Source organism: Lactuca serriola, chromosome 7 (genome assembly GCF_051521515.1).
Source record: "Lactuca serriola cultivar US96UC23 chromosome 7, Lser_US96UC23_V15, whole genome shotgun sequence".
Classification (NCBI taxonomy): Eukaryota; Viridiplantae; Streptophyta; class Magnoliopsida; order Asterales; family Asteraceae; genus Lactuca; species Lactuca serriola.
In genome coordinates, this window is record NC_136414.1 from 200146008 (window position 1) to 200151190 (window position 5183).

Consider the following 5183-nt stretch of genomic DNA (forward strand, 5'->3'; position numbering starts at 1 on the left):
CTCAATGTTAGTGTGGACTCACATACATCTATCAATGCGCATGCGGTAAAATAATTGGAATTTTGGGGTCTTCTTGCATATCAAGCACTACAAAGTGCACGGGGAATACAAATTTGTCCACCTTTATGAGAAGATCTTCACAAACACCTCTTGGACGAATGATTGTCTTGTCCGCCAAATGGATCTTCATATTAATAGGCTTTGGCTCCGGTAAATTCAGCTTCTTGAAGAAAGAAAAAGGCATTAAGTTAATACTTGCACCCGAATTGGTCAATGCTTAAGTAGCAAGTATATTTCCAAATTGGCAAGGAATCGAGATGCTTCCCGAATCGCCCTTCTTTTCTGGTAGTTCATTTAATACTAATTCAATGACTTCTGCCATATCTTTTCTAGCAGCAAAGTGACCCTTAAGCCAGTTTAAATATTCGGGTGTTTGAAGCATCGTTTCAACAGATGGGATGTTGACTTGAAGGGCTTTAACATGTTCCATGAAAGCTCTGTACGCTTTGACCTTTTCATCAGGTATGGCTCAAATTGGAAATGGCAAAGGAGGCCTGTAAGGCTTTAAGGATACAACAGATTTGTCATCACGGGATGGACTCGTCGAGTCCATTAGAGGGACTCGGCAAGTCGGGTCGAGTTTAGCTAAACTCGACTCTTCTGCCTTTTCTGCTTGCGCCTTAGTTGAGACCTTCTGTGCAGGGGTCAGAGGAGTGAAAATTTCCCCATAACCAGATGTCATAGCATTCACATTCTCGATTCTCAGATTATTCTCGGTTTTACTTGGAAGTTCTCCCAGTCTTCTCCCGTTCACTTGATGTGCAAGTTGTCCAAGTTGTTTCTCAATGTTGAGAATAAATGCTTGCTGATTCCTAAGTATAGTTATGGTCTCTTGTATAGTAGCATCATGATCATTGTGTCTCTTCTCGGACGCGGCTATAAATCTTGTGAACATTTCTTCCACAACCGGTTCTTCCTTTTGGTAGAAACCCCTCTCTTTTTGCTTGTATTTCTCTTCCTTTGCCTTTTTATATTCTTCATACGGGAGCCATTCCTTCTTGGGTTTCCGCCAAGTCTCATCGTTTCTGTCGCCACTTGAATAGAAAATTTGCGCCTTTTTGTTTCCATTCTCATCCAAGTCACAATCTTTAGTTAGGTGAGGTCCCCTACAATTTTCACATCCCACCCGGATAGCATGGATTGTTTGATCCATCTTCGTCATTCTTCAATCTAAACTGTCTAGTTTAGCCATCATCGCCGCCATGCTATCGTTGATCGTGTTCACAACCCCCCTGCTTACTTCATTTCATGGGTTGTGGTATTCTCTAGAATGTTTAGAGAACTCTTCAATTAATTGTTTAATCACCGAGGGTGGCTTCTTTGTGAGCAGGCCTTGCGAGTCAAGTAGTTGTCTTGTTGTGACATTGACTCCATCATAGAAGATGGAGACTTCTTGTTGGCTATTAAGGTCATGGTGTGGGCAATTTCTTAGCAAACTTTTGTACCTCTCCCACGCCTCATAAAGGGACTCTTCGGGTTGTTGTTCAAAGTTAACAATGGCCTTATTCAACTTGGCTATTTTAGAAGGTGGGAAAAAATGGTCAATGAATTCTTCTTTCATCTTAGCCCATGTGGTGATGGACCCGGGAGGGAGCGACTTGAGCCAATATTTTGCAGCACCCTTGAATGTGACTAGGAGCATACGAAGCAGCTGAGTCTCGCGAGGCACATTTGGAACATTAAGGTAATCAACTACATCATTTACTTCATCCAAGTGTTTATAGGCGTCTTCGTGATCTTTTCCATGGAAGGGAATCTCCTTTAGTTGAATGAGTATGTGGCCCTTTATTTTGAAAGTAGAAGTAGCGGGAATTGCGGGTTGCACAAATCCCGGGCCGGTATCGTCACGCATCTTCTTTTTCCATTCCCCCATGGGGACTTCATTGATGTTCTCCATGGGAACAACTAATTCGTTGTCAAAGTCGGATTCGTGCCCAAAAGTTGGGTCTTCTTCTCCTTCAGATTTGCACTCGGTGTCTTCTTTGATCGGGTCTTCTATTGCTATAGAGGCGCTGGAAGCTCCTGATTTGTTGTTCTTCTTCTTGCTGAAAACGGACTTTAGATTCTTTAGTGGCGAGTTCTTTGAAGAAACGGATTTTCCTTTGTTCTTCCTTAGGGCGGACTCTGGGTCTTCTAGTGGAGGGTGTGACAACCTGAAATTTCCAATTGTATGAACCTCATCTATTCAATAGAAGCTAGTTCAGTTTCTGTGATTTTCAAGCTTGTCCGAACAAATTTGTGTTCATTAGGGTTATGTTTTAGATGATATCAGGAGAGTGGATACTCCTGGTTTTGTGAAACTTGGGCATTTCAAGTTTCATACGGTTATAGTCCCACATCAGGAATGAAAATATTTTCTGCCAAAATATTCCAGGACTATAAATAGTTTTCTGAATTAAATTAATTCATTATTCACAATTCCAAATAGAGAAAAGCCATATTCTCTCTGACGGATCTTCGGGTTTTCATCCCAGATTGTGAGTCTACTTTTCTATATGTGTTTCAATACTTGTTTAATGCATATTAGCAACAATAACATGTTTAGATTACAAGATCCGGGAGTTTACCGCCGAAGATCGTTCTTGGGGAGTAAACTCCAAAATGGAACCCTAATGCTTTCTAGACCCATCCACATGTTAGAGGACTTATCAAGGACATTGTGTATGATCTTTATAGCCTAGAAATCATCCAAGAAACATAAGTTCTAGGAGTTTACGGCCAAGGAACTCCCTTGGGCCGTAAACCCCTTTTCAAGGGCTTAAATGCCCTAAAACTTTCCCCAAATGCTTAAGGACTTTAACTACTAGTACTTGTGCTTGTTTAGAACACCAAAGCTCATCCAAATCACAAGTTAGTTGGAGTTTACGGCCAAGAACCCTTCTTGGGCCGTAAACCCCTTTTTGAGGGACAAAAATCATTCCAAGCTACCCTTAAGCCTTTAGACAATTTACCTTGCACCTTTGGGACTAGAATGGAGAGTAGAACACATTGAAATCACTCCTTGAAAGGAGTTTACGGCCAAGGAACATGACTTGGGCCGTAAACTCCAAGTGAAGGCACCAAAGTGTGCCTCTTGTCCCCATTAGCCTTAGATAAAATCATGGATGCCATTCTTGATGTCTAAGTGCCTCAAATCAATTAATTTCCTAGAGTTTACGGCCGTAAACTCTAAGGTGAAGGACCTTAGGCCGTAAACTCCCATATGGAGTGTTCTAAAGCCTTAAAACTACTTCATGTATTATTCCAACAAAGCTAGGAGTGTTCTAGATGCAAGATAACACCACAAAACACCCAAAAACACCATTTGAGGAGTTCACGGCCATAAACCTATGAGTTTACGGCCGTAAACTCCAAGGTGTGGGGGTTGTTGGTTGGTGAACTCCTATACAAGGCTATTTGATGTTTCAAACCCTTTTGCCTTGTCCCGTAGCAACTTAGATGCAACCATTTGAACCCTAAACACTCATAAAAGTGTTTAAATGTTTTCTAAGTGTCTTAACTTATTTACTAAGTTATTATATGTCTAATTAGTTATATATATATATATATATATATATATATATATATATATATATATATATATGTTTATTATATGATAACTAGGCTCGTGCGTGTAAACCAGTCTCTGTTTGTCACCTAGCACGGTAGCCGACACTGCAATTCAGACAACTCACCACAAGTGAGTTCATACCCCCTTGAATCAACCTTTGAAATGATTTTAAGTGTTTTAAATAATTTATGGGGGGGGGGAATACAAGTCAAATACTTATAAGTTATTGCCTCAATCACATGTGATTGCATTTAATCACATGTGATTAATAACTAGGGAAACAACGATTTTCACCACTGTTCAAACTGCTTTTCAAACTGCTTTACTATTGAAATGTTTTACAAACTGTTTTACTATCCAAACTTACTTATAGACTGTGATTCAAACAAATGCTTCTTATACTTAAACTGCTTTATCAACTTATGCTTTCAAAATGATTTATAGATCGACTTCAAGTCAATCTTCTATTGAAATTACATTTATGCTTCAAAATGTTTTATGAAAACTTATTTATGCTTTATATATCCAATTGCATGCCCATATATGTATAGGTATATAAATAATGTTCAAAAGGCTTAGGAATGCCATCCGCCCTATTTCCTTTTCCTCGATTTGGATGTGGTCTGGTGGGATTTCGGGTGACCCTCCGAAGGTCATTTCCATATTACTTATATATCATATATACATGTATGGACATAAAAGTACTTCCATATTCATACTCATCAGTACATCATTAGCTGGTTACCATCGGGGTAACGCAGGACAATACATATATAGATATACTAGAAACAATACATATACAGATATACTAGAAACAATACATATACAGATATACTAAAAACAATACATATACAGATATACTAGAAACAATACATATACAGATACACTAGAAACAATACATATACAGATATACGAGAAACAATACATATACAGATATACGAGAAACAATACATATATAGAAATACGTAATAATTGTGATCCACTGTATCGGGCATGCCTTAAATGTCATGGCCCGAGTTGTAGCCAGAATTCTCTTGGAGGGAGAGCGTGAGTTTGCGTATAGATCTATACTGGATTGACTATCCTACACCTTGCTGCTAGCTACAGCCGGACCTGCAGGTCTGCGGGTGCCAAACGTCATTTCTTTTATTACGACCATTCATTATGTCGTTGTTACCAGTCGATAGCATGGTGCAATTTATCACATTATGCCTTAATATAAATCCGGTTTAAGGTAGTAGTATTTAGTACAGCAGTAGTCTTAATATACAAAGCTACAGTACTACAATGATTTACCCATTACATATTTTAGTGATAACCTCACTTAAACATTAATGTACAAACTATATTTTTAACAAATGATAGTTATATTTGGGTAATCACACACTTTTACAACAGAAAAGTTTACAAAACAGTTTAGCCTTGGTAGAAGGTTACTTTTATAGAAAATATAGGATTTTCTGAGAGATTCAAACTTTTACAACACTTTCAAACATTTGCTTACATTTTTACAAACTTATACATTGAGACAGGTTCAAACGTTTTTACAAAGAAACATTGACACTAAAATACT

At 38.4% G+C, this 5183-nt stretch overlaps 1 non-coding gene across 1 annotated transcript; it reads left to right on the forward strand.

Moving 5' to 3' along the window:
* The first annotated feature begins 1466 nt into the window (after window positions 1–1466).
* LOC145065198 (small nucleolar RNA R71) lies at window positions 1467–1573 on the forward strand. Its single transcript, XR_013688344.1, has one exon. It is a non-coding gene; the product is annotated as a small nucleolar RNA R71 (small nucleolar RNA).
* Window positions 1574–5183: the final 3610 nt, after the last annotated feature.